This window comes from Dermochelys coriacea, chromosome 8, assembly GCF_009764565.3.
Source record: "Dermochelys coriacea isolate rDerCor1 chromosome 8, rDerCor1.pri.v4, whole genome shotgun sequence".
NCBI classification, from domain to species: domain Eukaryota; kingdom Metazoa; phylum Chordata; order Testudines; family Dermochelyidae; genus Dermochelys; species Dermochelys coriacea.
The window spans coordinates 15,418,614-15,446,582 of NC_050075.1; the positions used below are offsets into that span (position 1 = coordinate 15,418,614).

The window sequence follows — 27,969 nt, forward strand, 5'->3', positions numbered from 1 at the left end:
CTAGGTTAGGGGGTTGTGACACAGGGGAGGGGGTGAGGGCTCCGGCTGGGGGGCAGGCTCTGGAGTGGGCCTGGGGATGAGGGGTTTGGGGTGCAGGAGGGTGCACTGGGCTGGGACCGAGGGGTTCGGAGGGCAGGAGAGGGATCAAGGCTGAGTCAGGGGATTGGGGCATGGGGAGAGGCTCAGGGGTGCAGGCTCCAGGCAGCACTTACCTCAAGCGGGTCCCAGAAGTAGTGGCATGTTTCCCTCTGGCTCCTACACGGAGGCGCAACCAGGCATCTCTGCTGCATGCTGCCCTGTCCATAGGCACCGCCCCTGCAGCTCCCATTGGCTGCGGTTTCTGGTCAGTGGGAACTGCGGGGGCAGCGCTTGGGACAGGGGCAGCAAGTGGAGCAGAGCTCTCTGGCTGCCCCATGCATAGGAGCCGGAGGGGGGACATGACGTTGCTTCCGTGAGCCTCATGGAGTGGCCCCCAATCCTGCTTCCCAGCTGGAGCACCGGAGCAGGGTAAGCCCCAGATCCTGCTCCCCAGTGGGAACTTGAGGGCCAGATTAAAATGGCTGGTGGGTCGGATGCAGACCCTGGGCTATAGTTTGCTCACCCGTGCTCTAGGCCCACAGACCACTACTATGGCTGACACTTAAAGTGCTGTTTCAAAGCTTCCTTCAACTTCATGTTTCTATTGTGGGGTCTTGTAACGAACCAGGAGTCTGGCTGTTCAAAGTCAGTCAACAGCTGCTTTGCATCTGCCCTCCACACTGGTGGCAGCTTTTCCCCCTTGGCCTCATAGATATTATGCAGGACACAAGAGGCAGCAATAACCATTGGGATATTTTTCTGACCTGAGCTCTGAACTTGTGAGTAGATACTGCCAACATCCCTTCAATCTACCAAAAGCACATTCAACTGTCATTCTGCACCTACTGAGCTCGTAACTGAATCTTTCCTTGGTGCTGTCCAGGTAGCCAGTGTATAGCTTCATGAGCAAGGGGTAGGTTGGATCCTCTAGCATCTTTATTGGCATTTCAATATCACTAGTGGTAATTCACTGGCCAGGAAAGAATGTCCCTACTTTCAGATTTCTGAACAGCCATGTATTCTTAAAGATATAGGTGTCATGCATCTTCCCTGACCAACCAACACTGATGTTGATGAAGCATCCCCAGTGATTCACCTACACATGCAAAACCATAGAAAGGTTCCTTTTCTGTTGTACTTGGTAGGCTGGTGCCAAAATAGAGAGCTGCATGCTGTCTTATCGCCCCACCACTGTTCAGGAACGCCCATTGCTGCAAATCCACCTGCTATGTCCTGCCCGTTGCCAAGTGTCCCAGGCCTGCATAGCAGGACATAATGTTTCTACGCACTTGCACAACAATGGCCCTATGTTGCATTTTCCAACTCTAAAATGATTTCTCATTGACCAGTAGCAATCTGGTATTGCAAGCTTCCTGCGTGTGATCACCACTGGCTTCTTCATTGCTGATGCAGCTCTCATTCTGCTGTCCATGCACTGAAGGTCTTGGGTGAACTCCGTGCATAGATCCAGTCATATGGCCTTGTGCATCCCAAAGTTCTACAGCCACTGTGCATTGTCCCAAACCTGCATTATGATATGATTCTGCCAGTCAGTGCTTTTTTCTCAGGTCCAGAAGCAGCACTCCATCATCTGTAGCTGTTCTGTGAATGCTACCAACAATCTTGCATTGTTCTTCACTATGTCTCTCAGCAAACTATCCTCAAAGAAATTCTCATGTTCCTGGTTATTGTACTTCCTGAAGGTCTTCAAATGCAGGGGAAGTGTGTGTCCTGTATTTGCAACATTCACGAGAACAGTATAGAGCTTTGTGGACTCCGTGCTTCAGCCAGAGATGGCAGAGACTGAGAAGTGTCATGCAAGTTTGCAGGGGGAGGCGTTTGAAAATTATGGGCTCTGGATGGCAGGATGGGATGGAGAAAGTTACCTGCTGGGAACTTGACCCCAGCATTGCGCCAGATGGCAGAGCATGGCACATTGGAATACGTTCCCATAGTGCATTGCACTTTGCATCGACACAAGTGTGCCTGGTGAGTAGTCGCAGTGCTGACACAAGCAGACAAGTAACCGAGTGATATGCAGACTTTGGTGGCTGTAACCGACGTAACTTTGTAGTGTGTAGATATGACCTTCGGTAAGCGCTGGCAAAAGCAGTGGCACTTAACAAGGCCTTTCCCTGCCCAAAACAAAGCAAAGATCTGTGCTAAATTAAATGTTCCCACGTTCGTTCTTCTATGGAATGGCTTTTGCCTTCCGTGATCCACCCTGTTAACGAGACACCGGGCTGTTGAGTGAATGCAAACCATAGAAAGAAGAGCTCCCCATAGTGACCTTAGATAATTAGTGTAGATGTAAATATAACTGGCCAGATCCTCATAACATGCAAATCGATGCAGCTCCATTAACTGTAATGGAGCTATGCTAATATACGCCATCTGAGGATCTAGCTCAGTGGTCGGCAACCTATGGCACACATAACAAAGACAGCACGCGAGCCCATTTTTAATGGCATGGGGTGCCGGCAGGCAGCAGAGTGCCATTAACAATCCGGCCCGGTCCTGCCTGCTATTCTCTGCTCCCCGCCCCCTCCCGTGGGGGTAGGGGGCAAGGCGCAGAAGCTTGGTCTTGCCGGCTCCCCTGCCTCTTCCCTCTGTTCCTCCTCCTCCTCCTCCTCTCCGTCCCTGCCAGCCGATCAGCTGATGGCCCTTGCGAGGGCGGAGCGGAGTGGAGTCAGCCTGCTCGCAGAGAAGAAGCAGGAGCATATTCCCTGCAGCCCCCTGCTGTGAGCACCCCCCGAGCCCAGCCCTCTGCCCTGACCCCCCCCCACACACACCCAGCCCTCTGTCCTGAGCCCTGCAGCCCCCCACACCCCAAGGCCCCTATGCTGAGCCCTGTACCCCCCTCATACACACCCAGCCCTCTGCTTGACTCCTTCACCCCCCCTCACAACCCAGCCCTGACTCTGGCACCCCCACACATACCCAGGCCTCCCACACCCCATGCCCTGACACCTGCACCCCCCTCACATGCCCTCAGCCCTCTGCTTGACTCCTCCACCCCTCCCCCACAACCCCAGCCCTGACTCTGGCACTGCCACACATCCCCAGCCCCCCCCCACACCTCATGCACCCCCCACATCCCCACCCCCACCCTGAGCACCAAATGGGAGCTCCTGCACCTCTCCCCCCCACATTCCCACCTGCACCCCTCCCACCAAATGGGAGCTGCCCAGGTAAGCGGTCCATACCCAAACCTCCTGCCCCAACTCTGAGCCCCCTCCCTCATTCTAGCTCTTGGCCAGACCCTGCCTCCCAACTCCCAGCTTGCTCCTTTACCCCCCAGCCCTGTGCTCAGTGCACTCCCACCCTCAGCTCAGTGCAGAGAGAGAGAGGAAGAGAATGGCCAGAACTAGGGAGAAGGTAGGTAGGGCCGGGACCTCAGACTGGCAGCGGGCTGAGGAGATCCAGCAGCCGGGATCCCGGCTGGCAAGAGCTGGCGGATGGAAAACTTTGTTTATTTTACAATACAATGGTAACGATAGCCACAGGGGCCCCTGACCTGTTTGGTATGACAAGGCCTAGGAAATAAAGTTAATTCTCATACAAGCACTCTTCTGTCAGTGTGTGCTCATCTTTCACTGTCACTAGACTATGAGATCATTACAATCCCAGGTATAGACCACACAGGGGTAAAACCTGGGGGGATCATCACTTCCACAAGACCTAAACCACTGAGAGAAATGTCAGGGGACACAGAACAACTTGAGAGACTTCCAACACCTCACTGCTGCCATCAAAGCTTAAGCTTTTCAGCGCTTCCATTGAGGGCCAGGTCTTCAGGTGGTGTCAGTCACCTCCAGTTTACACCAGCTAAGGTTACAGCCCAGACGGAGCTTAGCAGGGATATGGAAAAGCCCTAAAACGTCCTGGCAATAATATGTTTGCAAAGCTCCATACAGGCTCCTGCTCCTTTTCTGAGTTTCCTTTACTAGTGATCACTAGTGTTTTTTGTGTAACAAGGTGAAAGGCTGGTTGAAAGGACACCTTTTTATCACATTTGGGTGACAGCCTGTTAAAGTGGGTCCCTAGCTCACCCAGGTTCTATTCAGTTGTTTCCCTTGCAAGGGTATTGGAGCAGAACAGATTGAAGCATGAACAATTTGAAGTGGATTTGGGAATATGGGGATTTGTAAAACATTGATTCTCATCTTTTTGTTTTTCATGTGAAATGTGTTCTGGAAAACCATGCAAGCTGTTTTAGATCCTAAATTGTTAATAGAATGAGTATGAAATTCCTTACTAATAATCTCATCCTTTGAATTTATATAACGCCTTCCCACTGGATCCCAAGTTTATTACAAACAATGATGATTTACTCCTCACAATCATCTAGTGATTTAAGGAAGTATGATCCCCAATTGACAATGAGGGACGCTGCGATCACATAGGAACTCTGCGCCAGGACTGGTGGTGAAACCCAAATCTGAAGCTTAGGCTGTACCAGAGCGCTTACAGATGCACCTGAACCAATGCAGCTGCACTGATGTAAATTCTCCAGTGGAGCTACTCTCTACCGATGGGAGAGAGCTCTCCTGTCAACAATTAATCCACCCCCAATGAGCGACGCAGCTATGTTAGTAGGAGAAGCCTAGGTTTGTGTAATTTATGTCTCTCAGGGTGGCTTATTCACACCCCTGAGCGACATACGTTATATGCCATAAGTGGTAGTGTAGACATAGCCCTAATCCTGAACTTTAACCAATAAGACTATGCTTCCTCATAATTAGCTAATGTTCGCGAAGCACTTGTAGATGAAAACTGCTATATGCGTGTATAAAAATATGACAGCTCCCTTTTAAAGGTGAAACTAGAAGTGTTAATTAGAATTGGACAACAAATTCCACAATTTTTTTCCGCATGTTTTCATTGAAGTTTTGAACTCTTCAAATATTTTCTGACCATCTGTCATGTTAAAACTGCTGGGATGGATTTATTCATCCCTTGCACATTAGATTCATTCACATTATTTGAGAGCTCCCCTGGATCTAAATAACACATAGGAAGGAACGAAAGGCCTAATTTACAAGCTGTGAACCTGGTGGGAGATTATATTTCAATCTGCATTAAAGTGCACTTTTGAGCCTTTCACTACTTCTTTTCTGTAATGTAATAAGCTCAAATAAAATGACACGACTGATGATGAGAGAGGTTGTGGCTTTGGAGATGTACACTTCATGTTTGTGGTTAGCATTTCCCAGGCTGCTCAAAGGTGAACGTAAGTTCAGCGATGTTGTCACTTCTTTGGTAGATTTTGCTAACGCCTTTAAATGACTGGTAAACGGGTGTAAGAAAGGGGCCTGCAGTAGTTGGAGGATCTGTGTTATGGAAGACTGTAGGGATAGGAGGGCACAAAAAGTTGGCCAAGCCAGTGTTTTCCAAACAGTGGGTTGCTGGAAAGTTCTAAAAGGAACCTGGTCCCAGTGCAGAGGGGAGGCCGCGGGACACTGGATCTAGAGTGAGCCACCCCTTCTTCATGACTGAGAAGCAGCTGGGCCAAATTCCAATGAATAGCATTGCAATCTGGTGCATGGGGGTCACAGCACCACTCAGGTTTGGCCACTCACTCAATTGGGCACAGGGGACAGCTAGGCCAAACCTGTGAGGCACTGTGACCCTGTGCAGCAGGGTTAGAACACCCGAAGCAGGGAACCAGGCGCAGCCCTGCAGGACAGTAGCCATTGATATGAGGCGAGTGTGGGGTGGGCTTGCTCTCTAACCCACCCACCACTGGGACTCCCCTCTGCACCAGGCTGGGATCAGAGTTGTCTTGCCAGGGCCGAGGGTACTGCTGCAGGGACCAGTGGAGAGGCAAATGAAGGATGCTGGCCTATGATTTTGCCCCTCCCACAAATTTGAACCTTAGATGGGTTGCAGAAAAAGAGAAAATGCAGTTGGTGGGTCATTTTAGGCCAGTGAGTCTCAATTATTTTACTAAGTTTTAACCTTCATTAGAGCCTGTCTCTGTATTGGTAGTGGATTTAGTTCTAAATGATCGCAGTAGACATCCAAAATCCCTGGACATTCTGGCTATTGCTGCTGCAGTAGACTGAAAATAATTGCTACGGATTAGTTGTGCAGCAGTGACATTTCCAGTCACTTAGGTTTTTTCGTTTATACTAGATATTTTTCCAGAGATCTAGTGATCCTGGAACACACCAGGCTATCAAACCTGGTCACACTGACATCCTTTAGTCAGCCCCAGGATACTACTAATGCCGGTTTCTTCACCCTGATGTGCATCTCCCATGGAGACTCGTAGGTAGGTCAGTCTCTGTGCCCATTTGGACCTCTCACCTTTCTTCTGAGGCAAACAGCAAGGATGCTAACCAAGGCTATTTGTGATGGTAGCTTCTGCGCTGTGGACAGACTGAACTGCAATGAACAAATCATTTCATGCAGTCAGAGCTATTAAGAAAAGGAGGACTTGTGGCACCTTAGAGACTAACAAATTTATTTGAGCATAAGCTTTCGTGAGCTACAGCTCACTTCATCGGATGCATTCGGTGTAAAATACAGTGGGGAGATTTATATACACACACAGAGAACATGAAACAATGTGTTATCATACACACTGTAAGGAGAGTCATCACTTAAGATGAGCTATTACCAGTAGGAAGGAGGGGGGGAAGGAGGAAAACCTTTTAGCTATTAGACAGTAATTATTTTCTTTCTCTGCTGACTTGAGGTGGAGTTGAATCGGTAAAGTAGAGATCAACATCTCTGTCTCTCATTTCCAATCCCCTGACCCATGCAGCCCTCTCTGTTATTTTAACTATTGCTTTTAAAAATAGAAAGTGTATTTCCTTCCTCCCTTCTCTCCCCCCTCCCCCCCCATGCCTCTCAGAACTGGCCAAACCATTTTACTCAAGTTTCACAAACATACACACAAAATCACCATTGGGCAGATCGAACCCATTTAAAATTACTGTGAAAGGAATCAGAGTAGCAGCCGTGTTAGTCTGTATTCGCAAAAAAGAAAAGGAGTACTTGTGGCACCTTAGAGACTAACAAATTTATTTGAGCATAAGCTGTCGTGAGCTACGAAATTATGCTCAAATAAATGTTAGTCTCTAAAGTGCCACAAGTACTCCTTTTCTTTTTTCTGTGAAAGGAATGTTTAGGATGAAATAGCCTTCTCTACGTTCACTAGTACATTTAAGAATATTAATCTCCTTGACCTTGGCCAGGAAGGATAGAAAGAGAAGTTTCCCAGAGATCATGATAGGACAGGGGTGGGCAAATGTTTTGGCCTGAGGGCAACATCGGGGTTCTAAAACTGTACAGAGGGCTGGGTAGGGAAGGCTGTGCCCCCCCAAACAGCCTGACCCCCGCCCCCTATCTGCCCCCTCCCACTGCCCGCCCCCTGACTGCCTCCCTCAGAACTCCCGACCCATCCAACACCCCCTGCTTTTTGTCCCCTGACTGCCCCCTCCCAGGACCCCCCACCGCTAACCACCCCCCAGGACCTCATCCCCTATCCAGCCCCCCCTGTCCCCTGACTGCTCTGACCCCATCCATAGCCCTGCCCCATGACAGGTCCCCTGAAACTCCCACACCTATCCAACCCCGCCTGCTCGTTGTCCCCTGACCGCCCCTTCCCGGGTCCTTCCACCACAACCGCCCCCCTGGGATCCCACCCCCTATCCAACCGCCCCCTGACTGCCCTGACCCCTATCTAGTATCCACACCCCCACCCCTGATAGACCTCCCCCCGGGACTCCCACGCCTATCCAACCGCTCCCTGTCCCCTGAGAAGGCGTTGCCTGAGAAGAGGAATAATGGCTTAAAAATATAACACCACTGTGTCCATCATCACACAGTGCTGTGGGCTCCCCAGTGCTATTGGGCTGCTCCCTGGCCGTGGCAGGACCTGACTCCAATTTTACACCAGTAGGAATCAGGTAATAGCTGTGCTGAAATCAGCAGAGCTACACTGATGTCAAATTTGGCTAAGAAACATCAGAATCAGGCCCAGGGACTTCTCCTTTCCCAAGAATGATGGTTGCTTCAGTTCTCTTTTCCTGGCACTGGGTGTTTCAGCTCATCCCCTCTCTCTCCCTTGCTTGCTTGTCACTTGCTTCCTGATCACTGAACTGAAGTGCATTTCAGTATTTTTACCTGCAGTCCTTCCATTCTTAGTTAAGCTCCATCACAGTTTCAAGTGGGCAGTTTATTTTTGATAAATGCTATTTTTGATAAGATCAAGGGAGATAGTTACACCAGGATATTGGCAGTTGTGTCTCTCCAGCAAGACAAATAAAACCCCATCTTGCTCCCTACATAGCCAGGCCACACTCCCCCACTTTTGTGCTCTGTCTCTGCTGTCAGCACCATCTCTTTGCTCTTTCTGTCCTGCCTCTGAGGCTCTTGTGTCTCTCCTTCCTCCCTCCATTTAAAGTTAGGCAGTAATGGCTCCTCCCACCCCAAACAGCTAGTACAAACTGTAAGTCCCAGAGCATTAGAAAATTGTTCAGAGACTGGCAGTAAAGTTTATTGGGAGCTATGCCTTTGATTATATTATTGCAGTATCACCTTCTCTGCCTCTTCTTGCCCAAGCACATGGGTTGTCAGATGGTTTCAGTTATACTGGTCTACAATACACAATTGTTAGCCTGATTTTCCATACATGAAGGTTCCAAATAATTCAGCAAAAAAAACGAGGAGTGCTGTCTCTAAGGTGCCACAGTACTTCTTGTTGTTGTTTTTTACCGATACAGACTAACATGGCTACCACTCTGAAATCTGTCACCAAATAATTCAGGAATACAGTGCTGCAGAACACAAGGAAAATGTGTGTCTTGACTTGGACTCATTGCATTTGCTAGATCTGAGTATCCTTTCACTGCGAACACTTCCACTGACTGGTAAGAGACTGAGAGATTGGACTGAAAGCTGTTTGGGATACAGACCACATCTAACCCTGCGTTTGTCCAGCACCTAACACAATGGGGCCTTCATTCTGGTCAGGGCCTTTGGGTACTATCTTAATATAAATATTAAAAAATAATTAGAAGAAAGAGTTTGTCTGTTGCAGTCCCTTTCTGAGCACTACCATAGATGAACCCACGTCAATGTAAGGGGACTGTTGCCCCCTTACTAACATTCAGTGGGGGTGTTTTAGTTGCTAGCTCCCCGTACTATAAGGGGGGTCGATGGGAAATCAGGACCCTGAGACTGACATTCCCAGGAACAACGGGGAGAGGCCAATGCTCCAGGTCAGCCTGAATGACAGGGCGGGCAGGCTAATCAGGGAGTCAGGAGGCCAGGGAGGTCCCATCCTCTGTGTGAGCTGGACTTGCCTGGGTCAGACAGAGTTGGCTGAGCTAAGGAGAAAGCAGGGGCCCAAGCTGAACTGGGGAGCAGAGCTGTGCCAGATCCAGAGGGACCAGAAAAGCAGCCCAGAGAGAGCAGCCCCTGTGCTGGGAGCAGAGCTGCAGCCCCACAGCCAGAGGCACAGCCCAGAGAGAGCAGACTCGCCCTGGGAGCAAAGCTGCAGCAACCAGAGCCAGAGGGGCCAGAAAAGCAGCCAGGAAGCAGGTCAGTGCTGGGAGCAGAGTCACAGAAGCAGCCTGCAGAGCAGACTGTCCTGGGAGCAGAGCTACAGCAACCAGAGCCAGAGGGACCAAAGAAGCAGCCCAGGGAGCTGGAGGCAGAGCAGCAGCAGTGCTGAGACAGAGCGGTGGAGCTGGGGCTGGAGCAGTCTGGAGCTGGGTGCGGTGAGCAGCTGGGGAGAGCGAGGGGGACCCTGGGCAGCGGGCCCAGCACAGGGAGACGCCTCAGCCAAGAGGCTCTGCAGGCCAGGCTTGGATCGTAACCCCAACAGGGCGGGGGTGACACTGGGAAGAAGGGTCCTACCACTTAGAGCCTGAGAGCATGTGGCCACCACCAGAGCAAGTGTCCAACCTACAGCATCCCTGCAGCACAGCCAGGGCCTGAGAAGAAGGCCTGGGACATACAAGGAACAGACTGTGAACTGCCCTGATGTTTCAGAGACACTGTTTGTGATGTTCCCTGCCACAGAGCGGGGTGATGTGTTCCCTTTAACCTTTCCCATTTTTCCTTATTCTTTTTTAAATTAATTGTTGATTTAATAACTTGTATTTGCTTTTAATTGTATGTTATGGTCAGTGGGTCAGAGAAGTGTCCAGTGCAGAGAGAGTACCCCGGAGTGGGGACACCCTAACCCCTGTCCTAGGTGACCACAGCAGGGTTGGCGGTCGAGCCCCCCAGGAATCCTGCGCCCAGCCTTGTTGGGGTTACGAGGACTCTGCCAGACAGGAGAGTGGAAGGGGAGCCCTCGAGGGCAGGGAGGCCACTGGGTAAAGGAAGTGGGAGCGAGGACTCAGATCCTTTTGCTAGCCCACTTCACCGGGGTAGTGAAGAAGCCAGGAAAGTTCCCCATAATAGAGGGACTATTCTCCTGCTTACATCAACACTCAAGCATGACTGAAGGTCATGTTTCTTTTTCTTCTTAAAGTTGCAAGGAAGTGGAAGCTGTCACTAGAGGGAGAGTGCTATGAGAAAGTCTTACCTGGGGCCAGAGCACTGTGTGTTAAAATATGTTGTTTATGCTAGAGTTTTCCTAATCTCCTATTCCTATATGAATGATGTAAGCAGTGGATGTGTGAGTCTCTTTACCTTCAGTTTCAGAGTAGCAGCCGTGTTAGTCTGTATTCGCAAAAAGAAAAGGAGTACTTGTGGCACCTTAGAGACTAACAAATTTATTAGAGCATAAGCTTTCGTGAGCTACAGAAGTGAGCTTTCAGAGTAGCAGCCGTGTTAGTCTGTATTCGCAAAAAGAAAAGGAGTACCCGTGGCACCTTAGAGACTAACAAATTTATTAGAGCATAAGCTTTCGTGAGCTACAGCTCACTTCATCGGATGCATTTGGTGGAAAAAGCAGAGGAGAGATTTATATACACACACACAGAGAACATGAAACAATGGGTTTATCATACACACTGTAAGGAGAGTGATCACTTAAGATAAGCCATCACCAGCAGCAGGGGGGGGAAAGGAGGAAAACCTTTCATGGTGACAAGCAAGGTAAGCTAATTCCAGAAGTTAACAAGAATATCAGAGGAACGGTGGGGGGGTGGGAGGGAGAAATACCATGGGGAAATAGTTTTACTTTGTGTAATGACTCATCCATTCCCAGTCTCTATTCAAGCCTAAATTAATTGTATCCAGTTTGCAAATTAATTCCAATTCAGCAGTCTCTCGTTGGAGTCTGATTTTGAAGCTTTTTTGTTGAAGTATAGCCACTCTTAGGTCTGTGATCGAGTGACCAGAGAGATTGAAGTGTTCTCCAACTGGTTTTTGAATGTTATAATTCTTGACGTCTGATTTGTGTCCATTCATTCTTTTATGTAGAGACTGTCCAGTTTGGCCAACGTACATGGCAGAGGGGCATTGCTGGCACATGATGGCATATATCACATTGGTAGATGTGCAGGTGAACGAGCCTCTGATAGTGTGGCTGATGTGATTAGGCCCTATGATGGTATCCCCTGAATAGATATGTGGACAGAGTTGGCAACGGGCTTTGTTGCAAGGATAGGTTCCTGGGTTAGTGGTTCTGTTGTGTGGTGTGTGGTTGCTGGTGAGTATTTGCTTCAGATTGGGGGGCTGTCTGTAAGCAAGGACTGGTCTTTCTCCCAAGATCTGTGAGAGTGATGGGTCGTCCTTCAGGATAGGTTGTAGATCCTTGATGATGCGTTTGAGAGGTTTTAGTTGGGGGCTGAAGGAGATGGCTAGTGGCGTTCTGTTCTTTTCTTTGTTGGGCCTGTCCTGTAGTAGGTGACTTCTGGGTACTCTTCTGGCTCTGTCAATCTGTTTCTTCACTTCAGCAGGTGGGTATTGTAGTTGTAGGAATGCATGATAGAGATCTTGTAGGTGTTTGTCTCTGTCTGAGGGGTTGGAGCAAATGCGGTTATATCGTAGCGCTTGGCTGTAGACAATGGATCGAGTGGTATGATCTGGATGAAAGCTAGAGGCATGTAGGTAGGAATAGCGGTCAGTTGTAGAAGTGAGCTGTAGCTCACGAAAGCTTATGCTCTAATAAATTTGTTAGTCTCTAAGGTGCCACAAGTACTCCTTTTTTTTTTTTTTACCTTCAGTGTTAATCCAGCCTAATAATACCTTCAATGTTAATCCAGGATAGTTAATCCTCTCACTATCTATATATTCTGTGTGTTTTGTTTAGAGGCTTTTGGTAATTGAGAGTCCCCAGGGAGCTTTTGTTTCTTATCAATAGGGGCTTCCAGTTTGATGCTACATAGCAGGGATAGGCATGAGCCAGCAGTTTGATTTATCCTAATGCAGGGGATTCTGGGATAGCTCAGCCAGCTATATAAGGCCACAGCAATAAAGCTATTCAGTTTGGTGAGAGCTTGTCCTTGCTGTGCATGGCAAAAAACAACAGTTTACTCTCTTGGACTTTTGTATTTCCTTTAGTAATCTATATACTACTCCCTTGAGGGATTACTGAGAAATTTTCTCTTGGGATTTTGATGGCTGCCTCTACAAAGACAGACCTGAAGGGCCTGTGTGCTCCACTTCACTGCAAGTACTCTGACATCACTTTAATATTGAATTTGTTATATAATTACCTGCTCACTGAGGCTACAAATTGCCAGGAACTACTAGAAATGTAACCTTGGCGTACTGAATGCACTGTAGGAGTGTTTCCCATGCTTGGGGTGGTGGGTGTGAGGGGCACAGAGGAGGAAAGGAGCAGTAAGCGGGTAGGGAAAATTGCAGGACCCTGGGTCAGAAATGTTTCTTCCTGCAAGCTGCTACTTCAAGATTTTTCCCATGGTTTTCAATCACCTACAGGCACAAAAACACTAACCCAGTCATGTCTCAGCCCTGGTTTCAGTGACAGTTGAGTCTGTTTTATTTGTTAATTGGCTATGTTGGTGTTTTTATAACAAGGTGTGTAGTAAATGATCATACTTTTAACTTTAATTGTCTGTAGTTTAAATTAGCAATAACATTGCAACGTGTGCAATGCATCCGATGAAGTGAGCTGTAGCTCACGAAAGCTTATGCTCTAATAAATTTGTTAGTCTCTAAGGTGCCACAAGTACTCCTTTTCTTTTTGCGAATACAGACTAACACGGCTGCTACTATGAAACATTGCAATGTGTGTTTTAATTCTGCTTTCCCCAATAGGAGTTACAGATAACTAGTAAATCCCAGATGTATGGGCTTGGTGGGAAACAGATAGCTCTCTGGCAGAATAGTGGCTGACCTCAGGGCACTGACTGATAAGCTGAGGTGCTATGAAATACTGTGCTGTTAACCATTCTGAGAGGAGAGCTTTATGGAGCACCTTGAGCAAGAGAGAGGGGTAAAAAACGCATAAGGTAGCTGTACCCTGTGGTGTGTCTTTCCCATGCAAAACATTGCATTGTAACATAGTAAGGGGAAGAAGCTGCCTTTTCCCTCCTCCTAGTGCTATGTGAGGCCTTGCACAGAGGTGCCAAACACTTGCCAGATCTGGTTTTTGCTCTGCTTGTTTCTCTGCAGGCAACCTTTTCAGGCCTGGGCCTTGATTTTCCACCCCTGGTGCTGCACTTAGCTCCCATGCCCCTACAATCCCTCATTCAGCCTATTTCTCTTATGTGTGTTGGGCCACTTGTTGCCTTGCCGTGAATGGTGGCAGAGCAATGGAGGCTGGTGAGATCTGACAGACAAAGCAAAAACACCCAAAACCCTATTAACTTTTTAATTTTTTAAAATATATATACAGAAAAAAACATAAACTATATGTAAACTTCTCAAAATACATAAACTTTCCCTATATTAACCATTTGCTACCTAAACGTAGCTATACTTGAAATGTAATGTGAAAAGTTAAAATACAAATAATTTATTTATATGAAACACTTTACAGACAAAATTTGTTTATAAAAATCCAATTGTTTAAAAATATTAAAATAAGATAAATTACAGAAGCAAAACTCAGAGGAGGGGAATAGAGAAAGGGAGGGAAGGATTTGCGTAAAGAGGAGGGTAAGGTAAAGGGAGGCCCATGTATTCAATAAGATAATTCAGATACTTTCAGGAAGGCATTACATATTTCTGAGAGCTTTTCTTGGGTATTTCTGTTATGGTATACAGCTTCTTTCCATGGTGGCCAAGCTAACAATGTCTGTGCTCCAGTCCAGTCTTCAATTTTTGGTTGCTTTTTTGGATTTCTGTATTTGTAGTATTAGTCTTTTAGCAATTCTTAGTGCTGTGCCGAGACATAGAGTTTCAGATTTATTCAGCTTTTAATTAACCTCCATTAGGTTTAAAATTACATGTTTAGCTTGTAACATAATTTGATCTGATAGGAAAAAATGAACTCTGCAATTAAATTCTGCTGCGGATAGGCAAAGCCAATGTATGCAAATGGACAAAGAGTATGCTGGCCCTGAATGTCTCCCCATCTCTCCACTCACGCGTGGTGATTGTCTTCAACTCCCATAGATTTCAATGGGTACTGAAGACACTGAGAACCTTGGAGGATTAGGCCCCTATATCTGGCTCAAAATAGGCAAGATAGATCTGTAGACGAGACCCACATTCAGGACTCTCTGGCTGCAGACAGAACATTTTCTTCTGAACTTCAATTTTCTGGTATATGGATCATTTAACTGTTAGGGTTTCTGCTTCAGTGAGCAGGTGCACTGCAAATACAACCCAAATGCATTAGATGTATTAATAAACAGAGGCTGCAACTTGACAAAATCTCTAGCTGTACCTTCCCCAAACACACATGCGGATAACAGGGAAAGTTCAATTGACAGTCTTATCCCTCTGCGGTCTCTGAGCAGTGCTGGAGAAGGTTAACCCATAACTGAGACATTGCTTGCAATTTACGGGGAACTACCATCTTGGAATGTCCTAACTGGAGGGAAGATATGGACTCCCATTAATGCTGCTGCATCTTTCATTGACGTTTTGGATGATGGATTTGGGGTTTTCTTTTGCATGATACTTGAGAACAACAAGTGACACATTTAAAATAGTGTCTCTATTTCACAAACGCCTTAGCTAAGCATGAAAGCTTTTGCTAGAAAAGCTGTTTGTCTGAAAACCAGCAATGACTCACATCAGCTATTATAACTTGTATAGGTGGTTTTGTATGCCCCAGAGGCTCCCTCAAAAACCAGACTCACTCCTCAATGTACTATGTCTTGTTCTATTTCAAAATATGTACTGTTCTGCACTTTGCAACAGCGATGCTTTGCTTCTGGCTTCTACATCCCACAGAGGACAAATTCCTGTTGATAAATATAGCCATCAGATATTAAAATGTGAGGAGACAGGAGAGGCCTTGCCCAGCTTTTGCCCAAAATAAAATCAAGGTTTTACAAGGAAATGACTCCCCCTCTTTAAGACCATCTTTGATGTAGAAGCCAACCTCAAAAGATAACACTAACCAAGAAGAGAAAGCAGGATAGTTTCTCATGAACCACATCACTTGTGATGATTTCCCCACTGTAACTGGAAGAATGCAGTAGAATGTCTTCTACAAGCCTTCATGCTGGGTTCTGAAGAGATTAGTCCTGGTCTCTTTAGTTCACTCTCATCAATGAGTTCTGATGGAATATGTTCTGAACACAGGACTGGAATAAGGAAGTTTTGATTTCTAGGACAAAATCTTGGACCCATTGAAGTCAATTGCAAAATTCCCATTGACTTCATCGGGGCCAGGATTTCACCCCAATCCCTATTCTGACACTGACTCCCTCTGAGGTGTTGAGCAGTTGACTCAATTACGCTTTCTGCCACACTTCCTGTAAAGTACCAATGCCCTATCTCACAAAGCTGTAGTGAGAATTAATCAATGAATAGCTGTGAAACGTTTAGGAGGATGACAAGGGATCTACAAATATTATTGCTGTGTTGTGGTACTATCAGGAAGTCTGTAGAAAAAAGGGTTATTCATCCCTGCGCATTGCCAGATGATTTAAAAAAAAAAAAAGTTCCTGCTCTTTCATGAAGTCTAAACACATTCTTATCAATTTAACATCTATTTTAACAATGCTAACACACAGGTGAGCCAGACTGGTTTCCAGCTATGCATTTGTCAGTGTTCATTGAGGCCTAGGGGCATAGGCGTCAACTCCATAGGTGCTCCAGGGCAGGAGCACCCATGGGAAAAAGTTTGTGGGTGCTCAGCACCCACTGGCAGCCAGCTCCTTCCTTCCCCCAGCAGTTGCTGTCTGCCTGCTGCCCTGCCAATCAGCGCCTCCCCTCCCTCCTAGCATCTACTGCCTGCTGCGATCAGCTGTTCCACGGCGTGCAGGAGGCTCTGGGAAGGAGGGGGAGGAGTGAGGATTGGGCACGCTGGGGGGGAGTGGGCGGGGATGGGAAGAGGTGGGGTGGAGATGTGGGGGAAGGGATAGGGTGGAGGCAGGGCCTGGGGTGGAGTGCAGGGTTGAACACCCCCCTGGGTCCAGAGGAAGCCAGCACCTATGCCTAGGGGCCCTGGCATGAGCTGGCACCTAAGCACCAGCATCACAACCTCACAAGAGGTAGGGAAGAGGAGGATGTCACTGCAGACAGTTTGTTAGGTGATTCTTAATTCTGTGTTCAGGGTCTGATCCAGTGCCCATTGGAGTCACAGGAAAGAGTCCCGCTGGCTTCAGCAGCCATTAGTTCAGGCCCCTTGAGCCTAGATACCATGGTAATGGACCCACTAGAAATGCCTAGGTAGGAAATAGGCTAAAAAGGGATTAGATAAATCCATACTGGAGTAAAACTCCTTGAACATCCCTTCTTAAGTGGTAACAAGGATCATGCACTGGCAAACAGATACATCGGTGCTCCCTGATTTATACATTAAAGACCAGGAAACGATCACTGTTCTGTTTGTTACCAGTGACGGTTGGTCTGCTAGGCCCTGTGTCAAGTATTTTGTGTTTCACACCTCAGTGCAGGAAACACTGTGGTTTGCTCAGCAGAGGTACAGAAGGCAGCAAGTGTTCTCAAAAGTCACACTGGCCCTTCTCATTACTCCTCCATCATTTGCTACGTCTGTCTCCTCCAAAGCAAAGAGCGTGTTCTGGGAGAGACACTGAGGGGAACATGATCCTTGTGACTAGGAAACTTCAGGTTCACAAAAGTCTGATATTTGAGGAAATGCTAAGAAATCTGAATGGAATCCCATCTGCCACATACTTTACACAGTGCTAGAAAGGTCTATAAGGAGGTGAACTTCTAGTTAAAGTTTCTTCTATTTTTATTATTATGGAGGTGAATAAACTGAGTACTACAAACAGCCGGGCTTAGATACTCATTAATTATATCCTGGTGAATAAAGTCACCCATGGGTTCTTATTCCTCTGTATGAAACATGAGGTGCCTGTAATGTAAGAGTGGAAAACCACAACTAGTTCATTATGAAACAGTGGTGAAAACCTAACTCCAGCTGACTCACTAGCTGCAGGCTGAAGTAAGCTTCCTTTCAGACAGTTACTGGGAAATCAGATGAAGCAGGTGAGTGCAGCGCTATGGGTATCAGAGAGACCTAGTTAAGGCTTAGGCCCACATGTTTCTTGGCCAGGTATTGTGGTCTATTAGCTGATATAATAGTTTGGTTTCTTGGCTGCTAACATTAAAGTTGCAGGTGTCTTACTTAGTTACGTCATTGCTGGGAAAACTGAGAAATAGCTTGTCAGAACCTGAATTTGGGGCTGTGTGGTGTGTGTCTATCCTGCCATAAAAGACACATGGCACCAAGTCTTAGAGCCGGGTCAACTGACTTGGGATTGCAGGGCTAAACATAGCTGTGTAGATGTTCGGGCTTGGGCTGGAGCCCAGGCTCCGAGACCCTCCACCATCATGCAGTTTCAGAGCCCGGGCTCTGGCCCAAGCCTGAACATCTAAACTGTTCTTTTTATCCCTGCTGCCCAAGCCCCACACAAGTCCGAGTCAGTTGACTCAGGTTTTGAGACGTGGTGCCGCAGGTCTTTTACGGCAGTGTAGACATGCCCAAATTCTCTTCCCATGCTGCTTCCCCACTTCACAAAAGAAAAAGGCTCCTTCCGCCTCCACCTGCTTTGTTAGGGGTCCCATGAGACTGAGGACATCTGATCATACAGCAGATGCAGGGCCAGTTTCCCACATGTGCTGCCCCCACTCTCATCAGTGCATAGGGTGACCAGATGTCCCAATTTTATAGGGACAGTCCCGATTTTTGGGTCTTTTTCTTATATAGGCTCCTATTACCTCTCATCCCCTGTCCCGATTTGTCACATTTGCAGTCTGGTCACCCTATCAGTGCATCCCTGCTGTTTTAAAAACTACCTCTTGTTCAGGTCAGGCCTTATTCTCTCTGCTGAGACTGCCCAAGGCCAATGATTTATGCACTTGCTCGTTTCTACGACTGCACGTATGGGTTTGGTGAATGTTTTGAGATTTATCTGGTATTTGGTATGGGCGTTACGCTGGCCAGTTTTTCTTTGAGCCCTCAATCTAGATGGGGTGGGACTTCATCTGACAATGCTTGTCTTCGTGTGACAATTAGCCAGCGTGCAACATCCTGCACTATGTGAGGAGAGCACATCACAACTAGAAACTTTAGTGTAGCCCACAAATTCATCTGACATGGGCTACAGCTGAGCTATTTGTGGCAGCGTGGTCCAGAAGAAAGAGCACAGAGAGGAGACTCAGTAGTTCAAGAGTTCTAATCCAGGCCCTGCCGCTGCCTTGCTGGATGCCCTTGAGTAAGTTACTTCACCTGTTTGTGCCGTGCTTTTCCTATCTATAGAACATGCCTCCTTCATAGGGAGTCACAAGAGTTAAGTGCCCAGTGTCTCTACAGTGCATAAAAATGTAAAGCACTTTATAAAAGAAGGAGATTCACATTTACACTCCATGTGTTACAGATGTTTAAATCTAGTGGTTGCTTTCCCTGAGCTATCACCTGTTCTCAGTTGTTACCTCTTCACTAACCATCCAGGATTCCCTCACTGTTTTCTTTGCCAAGAAGGTATTACTTCATGTGCCGCTCCGACCCATGGGAAATCTTGATAGGACAGAGGGGAAGTTAGTTTTTCTCTTGCTGGGAAATTCAGAGGCAGTTTCCTCAGAGAATCATGCTCAAAAAGTGGACGGACTCTCCTTAAATGAACACTTCCTTCAAGGGCAGCGTGCTCTAGAGCAGATATTCTCAAGTTGTGGCCTGCTGGGAGATGACTGGCCCCATAGCATGAGTTCTCTTCCTTGTTTCCAGCTGCTAAATCACAGTAAGAGAAACTAAAAACGCATTCATGGATACTAAAGTCAGAAGGGACCATTCTGATCATCTAGTCTGACCTCCTGCACAGCGCAGGCCACAGAATCTCACCCACCCACTCCTATGAAAAACCTCACCTATGTCTGAGCTATTGAAGTCCTTAAATCATGGTTTAAAGACTTCAAGGAGCAGAGAAGCCTCCCTCAAGTCAACCATGCCCCATGCTACAGAAGAAGGCGAAAAACCTCCAGGGCCTCTCCAATCTGCCCTGGAGGAAAATTCCTTCCCGACCCCAAATATGGCAATCAGCTAAACCCTGAGCATATGGGCAAGATTGACTAGCCAGATACTACAGAAAATTCTTTCCTGGGTAACTCAGATCCCATCCATCTAATATCCCATCTCAGGGGATTAGTCCTATTTACCCTGAATATTTAAAGATCAATTACTTACCAAAATCCCATTATCCCATCATACCATCTCCTCCATAAACTTATCAAGTAGAATCTTAAAACCAGATAGATCTTTTGCCCCCACTGCTTCCCTTGGAAGGCTATTCCAAAACTTCACTCCTCTGATGGTTAAAAACCTGATTTCAAGTCTAAACTTCCTGGTGGCCAGTTTATACCCATTTGTTCTTGTGTCCGTATTGGTGCTGAGCTTAAATAATTCCTCTCCCTCTCCTGTATTTATCCCTCTGATATATTTATAGAGAGCAATCATATCTCCCCTCAACCTTCTTTTAGTTAGGCTAAACAAGCCAAGCTCCTTAAGTCTCCTTTCATAAGACAAGTTTTCCATTCCTCGGATCATCCTAGTAGCCCTTCTCTGTACCTGCTCCAGTTTGAATTCATCCTTTTTAAACATGGGAGACCAGAACTGCACACAGTATTCTAGGTGAGGTCTCACCAGTGCCTTGTATAACGGTACTAAAACCTCCTTATCCCTACTGGAAATGCCTCTCCTGATGCATCCCAAAACCGCATTAGCTTTTTTCACAGCCATATCACATTGGCAGCTCATAGTCATCCTATGATTAACCAATACTGCAAGGTCCTTCTCCTCTTCCGTTACTTCTAATTGATGCGTCCCCAACTTATAACTAAAATTCTTATTAATCCCTAAATGCATAACCTTACACCTCTCACTATTAAATTTCATCCTATTACTATTACTCCAGTTTACAAGGTCATCCAGATCCTCCTGTATAATATCCCGATCCTTCTCCGAATTGGCAATAGCTCCCAGCTTTGTATCATCTGCAAACATTATTAGCACACTCCCACTTTTTGTGCCAAGGTCAGTAATAAAAAGATTAAATAAGATTGGTCCCAAAACCGATCCCTGAGGAACTCCACTGGTAACCTCCCTCCAACCTGACAGTTCGCTTTCAGTAGGACCCGTTGCAGTCTCCCCTTTAACCAATTCCTTATCCACTTTTTGATGTTCATATTGATCCCCATCTTCTCCAATTTAGCTAATAATTCCCCATGTGGCACGGTATCAAATGCCTTACTGAAATATAGGTAAATGAGATCCACTGCATTTCCTTTTATCTAAAAAATCTGTTACCTTTTCGAAAAAGGAGATTAGGTTGGTTTGGCACAATCTACCTTTTGTAAAACCATGTTGTATTTTGTCCCATTTACCATTGACTTCAATGTCCTTAACTAATTTCTCCTTCAAAAATTTTTCCAGGACCTTGCATACTACAGATGTCAAACTAACTGGCCTGTAGTTACCCGGATCACTTTTTTTTCCTTTCTTAAAAATAGGAACTATATTAGCAATTCTCCAATCATTCGGTACTACTCCTGAGTTTACAGATTCATTAAGAAATTCTTGCTAATGGGCTTGTAATTTCAGGTGCCAATTCCTTTAATATTCTTGGATGAAGATTATCTGGGCCCCCCGATTTAGTCCCATTAAGCTGTTTCAGTTTCGCTTCTACCTCAGATATGGTAATATCTACCTCCATATCCTCATTCCCATTTGTCATGCTACCATTATCCCCAAGATCCTCTTTAGCCTTATTAAAGACTGAGGCAAAGTATTTGTTTAGATATTGGGCCATGCCTAGATTATCTTTAACTTCCACTCCATCCTCAGTGTTAAGCGGCCCCACTTCTTTTTTCTTAGTTTTCTTCTTATTTATATAGCTATAGAACCTTTTACTATTGGTTTTAATTCCCTTTGCAAGGTCCAACTCTACTCGCCTTTTAGCCTGTCTCACTTTATCCCTACATGTTCTGACCTCAATTAGGTAGCTTTCCTTGCTGATCCCTCCCATCTTCCATTCCCTGTATGCTTTCTGCTTCTTCTTAATCACCTCTCTAAGATGCTTGCTCATCCAGCTTGGTCTACAACTCCTTCCTATGAATTTTTTCCCCTTTCTTGGGATACAGGCTTCCGATAGCTTCTGCAGCTTTGATTTAAAGTAATCCCAGGCCTCCTCTACCTTTAGATCCATAAGTTCTTCAGTCCAATTCACTTCCCTAACTAATTTCCTTAATTTTTGAAAATCAGCCCTTTTTGAAATCAAAAACTCTAGTTGCAGATTTATTTTTGTTAATCCTTCCATTTAGTTTGAACTGAATTAGCTCATGATCACTTGAGCCAAGATTGTCCCCTACAACCATTTCTTCTATGAGGTCCTCGCTACTCACCAAAATTAAATCTAAAATGACATCCCCTCTAGTCGGTTCAGCAACTACTTGATGAAGGAATCCATCAGCTATCGCATCTAGGAAAATCTGAGCCCTATTATTATTACTAGCACTGGTCCTCCAGTCTATATCTGGGAAGTTAAAGTCTCCCATGATCACGCAGTTTCCATTAGTATTTACTTTATTAAAGACATTAAAAAGGGCTCTATCCATATCCAAATTGGATCCTGGAGGTCTATAGCATACCCCAAGCACTATCGTAGGAGAGGCTTTACTAGGCATTACTTTCCTAGCACTATTTTTCCATGTAAACAGTTGGCTCAAGGATATTATGCCGTCGTGAATGGCTGGGGATATGTCCACAAGACATGATCCAGTTGGTAAAAGAACAAGAGCCTCTGAACTAGAGAAGTGAGTGGGAACTATAATTTCGCCCTGTCAATTTCACTGTGCCACCTTAAATGTCCGATGAAGTGAGCTGTAGCTCACGAAAGCTTATGCTCAAATAAATTTGTTAGTCTCTAAGGTGCCACAACTCCTCCTTTCCACCTTCAAAGGTCACTTTTAAAGTGACTTGTTTATTTTTAGGTGTCTCAGTTCTTAGGAACTAAACTTGGGGCCTGATTTTCAGAGGTGCTGATCACTTGCAACTCCCACTGACTTCAGCTAGGGCTATGGATGCACTTCTGAAAACCAGGCCCAAAGTGTCTCTAGCTGCCTACTCAAAGCCTCAGGGCACTTATCCTGCTTCCACTGAAATCAATGGGAATTTTGCCTTTGACTTTACTTAGCTCAGACTCTAAAAACCTATCACACAGAATGCTATTAAAAAGATTAGTATGGTGAGACTACCTGTAAAAGATGATGATTGGGGATGGAGGGTGGGAATAAAAACCACAAACGACCAAAAAACTGAGTCATTGCTTACTCCAGGGTGAGTTGCATTCAGATTAATTGGTTGCTCCACGTCTGATTTTACTCAGACAGAATGCAGAGGGAATCACTGCAAAAAAATATGTTCTAGTTCGAAACCACTGTTCACACCTGGCTTCCAGGACCAGCAAATGCACTTCTCCAGCTCCTGTACAGAGCTCCATCTGATTGGAATGGTGACCAAGAGGACATCTTCCCAGCATGCAGCTGGCTGGCCAGAGCTGACACCAAAGTTCTGGTGTATCTCCAATGTGAAGTCTGCAAAGAATGTGATGTTTGGACCAAGAACAGAATTTAAAGTTACTTCTGCAGTGAAGATGTCCCCTAAAGGGAGTGGGAGCAAGTTCTAGTGGCCTGATCCAAAGTCTATCAAAGGCCAATGAAAAGATTCCCATTGACTTCAGTGCACTCTTGTTCAGATCGCAGGTGAAGATGACATTAAATCAGCTAAGAAAGGATGTTACAAGTCACAGCAGTGGCCTCTCAATAATGGGACACCATCAATTTGAAATCTTTTCAATTGCAAGAACTTAGTTAAAAAGTAGTGTCAAGTACTGTACCTAATATTTCATCATGGTTTCATCATCATTGCCTTGTGCTTTAAAATTATTTTTTTTGCCTCTGTTAGAGTGAAAGATGCCCACATGCAGAGCAAGGGAAACAGACTGACTATATAAGGGAAAACACTGAAACTGATTATACGCAGTATGCTGTGGAATGCCAAAGTAAACAAATCAAATTAAAAAGAATGTGGTGTATTGAAACTGTAGGCTGTCACTTTAAATGCTTAGAAGAGTTTCCTGGTTCTGCTTGCAGACTAGGGAGCTCTGCCGGAAAGCATGGTGCGATCTGGGTCTGCCAGCAGTCAGTCTGCACACAGCCAGTCTAGAGTAAGGTAGTGGAGATGTGCCTCTCCGTTTTAGGAAGCAGCCCCTTTCTTTCTGTCTTTCTTTCTTTTTCTCTCTCTCTGTTTTGGGGTTCTTGTGTGCTATTCTTCTGAACTGAAGAAATAAAGTAGAGTTATGTTGCAACCTTCCAGCAAGAGTATTTTGTTTTATTTAACTTCTCTGTCTGTATGCTGTGAAACATAACACAGAGACTTCCCCCCCTTAATTTTTTTCATTTATAGTAGTTCTTCTGTGTTACATGCAAACAATAGTTCATTTAAAAAAAGCAAGTCGGACAGATTGGGGCCTTTTCTGCTGACAACATCCCTTTAAGGTTTGTGTCCTGCAAAGATGCCCTGTGATGTGCGCATTGCAAACAACTCCAGTATGCCTCCCTGGGTACCTATTGCTATCAGAAGGTGGTGAGCAGCTGGGGAGAGATATTGAGTACATTCAGCTCCTACAGAAGCCAGTTGGGCCAGATCCTCATGGCTGTACCCTGGCACAGCTCTGCTGAAGCCAACAGAGCTACACTGACTGACCGGAAGTAAGGACCTGGTGCAGCTGATGCCAGTAGCAGTAGAGAGCTTTCAGCACATTGCAGGATCAAGCCCATAAGAGCCATTATCACTATGTGGCAGGGATGATCCCTAGATATTTTTAAAACAAAGAACTTCTTCTTTTTTTCTCTCTCTTTATCCCTCCCAAGTCTCTTGGAGTGTGTCTACACAGGAAAGACAATCTGGGGCTCAGGCTGTGGGAGCTGTTTCATTGCTGCGTAGACTCCTGGGCTCAGGGACCCTGTGGGGTGGGATGGACTCAGAGCCTGGGATGCAACTCAGAGCCTGGAAGTCTACACAGTAATGAAAGCCCCACAGCCGAGCCCTGTGAGCCCCAGTCAGCTGGTACAGGCCAGCCGACAGTGCAGACAGACCCTGGGTCAATGGAGTGGAATAATGGCAAGTACAATAAGATACTACAAAGTAAGTGTAGTCCGGGGCAGTGACCTTGCTCACTCATTGTTTTAACTCAATGATTTTGAGAACCCATATTTCCTGATCTGAACAACTCACATGTGCACACATGGAGGGGATCTTACTATACTTGCAAAACACCCATACAAGCTGTAGTGGTTTGGACCACTGCTGCTGAATAATGTGGGACCGTTTTGTAAGGGGTCTGGCATTAGTGGCTGTCATGAAGCATTAACGCTCCCCGTTTTATAAGTAATATTCTCTTGGCAACATTTAAGATGCTTTTTCCTTGATCTGAACACAGTTTTGTAGAGCTGTCTGGTCCCATCTGAGCCCTTTCTCTCACTCCCTCTCTTCTAAAGGGCTCTCTTTGAGTGGGTTTTGAAGGGGACTTTCTGAGAAAAGGCTAAGCATGCTGGAAATAAAAACACTGAGAGGAAATTCCTTTTCCTTCACACACTCTACACTAGCTGGAGCAGCAAGTTACAGTGCACAATGTGAGACATGCTGCAGTGCTGTGCACTTTGTAATGAGAGCTGGGTGAGCCACTATATCGTGGCAAATAACTTTGTTTGGTCATTTGGCGGATAGTAATTACAGTCTGCGATGCTCTAGATGAGCAAAGTATCCTCCGGGAACAGGAAGGGTTCGTACAGAAGATACTCTATAGATTCATGATGAGTAAACCAAGAATGATAATAACCTTGTGGAGAAAGTGGTTGGGTCAACTATTACATTGGGTCAAATCCAACCCTAGTGTAAAACTATTGAAGCAAATGGACTTGCACTAGGGAGGGATGAATGAGACCCAAAATTCTGCTAGTTCTTGAATGTTAACCTAATTGCTCACAACGGAGCAGTAAAGTTAATTTATAGTAATGTGCCTATGGCCTACAGAGGGTTAACATTTGTGCAGAACTTTGAAGAGGAAAAGAACAGTGCAGAGTAAGTGCTACATAGTCTAATGGCACTAAAATACATTTAAAAAAAAAAAAGGTCTAAATGAACATTTATATGGGCTGAGCTTCTTGATTCCAGGGGGACTATGATGTGTAGATTTGCAAATATGGTTTGTTTGACAGTCTCAAAATCTGCCATTTACAAATTGATATTGATATGTAAATCCCTTCCCTCTCCCCCGCCCCCATGGATGATGTATATTTACATAATTTCAATTTTTTTTATTTGAAAAAAATCTATTTTAAAAAAAACAGCTGTTCTGAGATTCACCGCAGCTGCCTGTGAGACTAAGATTGGGAGCAGGCCCCTGTATAGCTATTCTGTTGTAGGTCCATTCCTGTCTGTTCCCTACTGCTCTTTTCAGACAGTTGTCCTGCCCATCGTATAAAAAACCTCTTGGAACACAGATGCCTGCTAACTGGGCTTGACAATTGAGCTGACGCATAGCCCTCTACACACTGTGCTATTAAAGAGATTAAGGACTCTGTGGACAGGACCTTTGATAGTCAGAGGTGAAAGTAAGCCGGTATGGGCCAGTATGGTGTACCGGTAAGAAAGTGGCTGCCAGTACGGGCCGGTACACAGACAACATTAAAGTCTGCCATGGCAGCGCTTTAAGGACCATATCGGCAAGATTGCTGACATGGTGTGGGGAAGTGGTAGCTTCCCTGGGGCTCTGCGATTTAAAAGGGCTAGGAGTTCCAGGCAGCAGCCAGAGCCCTGGTCCCTTTAAATCGCCGCTGGAGCCCTAGGCGACACAGGCTGGGCACCACAGATGGGCTGGTGGGGGGAGTCTGGCCCTGGCCCCGCCCATTCTGCCTGAGGCCCTGCCCCTTCCACGGGCCCAGAGCCGTGCCCCACTCACCTTGCCCAGAAGCCCGGCCACCCTGCGTACTGGTAAGTCCTTTAAGTTACTTTCACCCCTGTTGATGGTATCCATTGGTGGTTGACAGAATGAACAGAGTGAAACAGACTTTTGTCATTATCTGCATGGTAGAACACTGGAAGTTCAAATGCTCAGATTTCTATGAAACAACGGGACTCCTGCTGAACACACAGGCTTGCAAGTTACTTTGTGAGATGCTGGTGATTGAACTTTGAATGATGTCTGGACTGATCCTGCTCTTTGCCCAGTCTTGTCTCCCACACGGTGTCCTTTGGAGAAATATCATTTGATTTGAAATGAGCAACACCTTTATGTTCTCTCCTGTTGCTCAAATTCAAAGCTATACAGCCAATTACAGCTTTTTTTTTTTTTTTTTTTTTTTTTTTAAGCACTGAAACTCACTCTGATCACTGACTTTTGTGTTCTCTCATCGGATAAGTTGCAGTAAAGGAAGCAAAGGTTGTCATCAGCAGGCTCCAGCCTGAGCCTGAATGTCTACGCTGCAGTTAAACAGCCCATTAACGTGAGCCCCACAACTGTGAGTCAACTGGCATGGACCCGCCCTGGGTGTTTAATTGCCGTGTAGACATTCCCAGGATTCTGAAAGGAAAATCTCTCCCAAGACAGTTAATGTTGTTTTCTGTCTTTGCTTTAAGCACATTTCACTCTCATTCCTGCAAAATGGGAGGAGGCGAGAAGGACAGCTTGTGCCAGCAAAACTTGTCATTTTTCCCGAGAAACTCCTTTTCATCACTTTTATGTTGCTCACTTGCAGTGGAGTGATTTCATCCTGGGTATATCTCTGGCACTTTGCAGCAAAAGGCTGGGTAAGGCATCGTTATCAGTTCACTTCGTAGTCACTGGTCCCTGTGATTCAGACCCAACCAAGATCATGACCCCATTGTGCTAGACCCTGTACACACTTAGAGCCTATATGAGCTTGCTAGCAAAATAGAAAAGGCAGACAAAGGTTACAAAAGGGATCTAACATACAAGCAGAGTGAATAGTGTGATGATTGCAAATGTCAGGCTCGCTCCACTATCTTTTGTTCTTGTTGACTTGTTTCTTTTCTGTTTCTTTGGGTGAAGTCTTGCTGGGGAGGAATTAGCAAAGCCGACAAAGGGAAAGAGCGAGATGTTGAAGGGAAGAAAGGAATGAAAAAGGAGGAAAGGAATTGGAGGGTGGAAGGCAGGTGTGCAGTGAGGCTGAGGTGAAGGGACTGTGAAGATGGGGATGGGAGGGAGGTGGAGCAAACAGCCAGTCAGCAGAGAAGGGAGGCATCTATTTTGTGTATATGCCCATATTTTCGCTGCCCAATCCCGTGTTTGT

At 46.0% G+C, this 27,969-nt stretch overlaps 1 long non-coding RNA gene across 1 annotated transcript; it reads left to right on the forward strand.

Annotated features, from left to right (window-relative positions):
* The first annotated feature begins 158 nt into the window (after nucleotides 1-158).
* Nucleotides 159-27,969, forward strand: LOC119860237. Its single transcript, XR_006273893.1, has 4 exons — nucleotides 159-2,067; nucleotides 8,814-8,960; nucleotides 25,156-25,333; nucleotides 27,029-27,969. It is a non-coding gene; the product is annotated as an uncharacterized LOC119860237 (long non-coding RNA).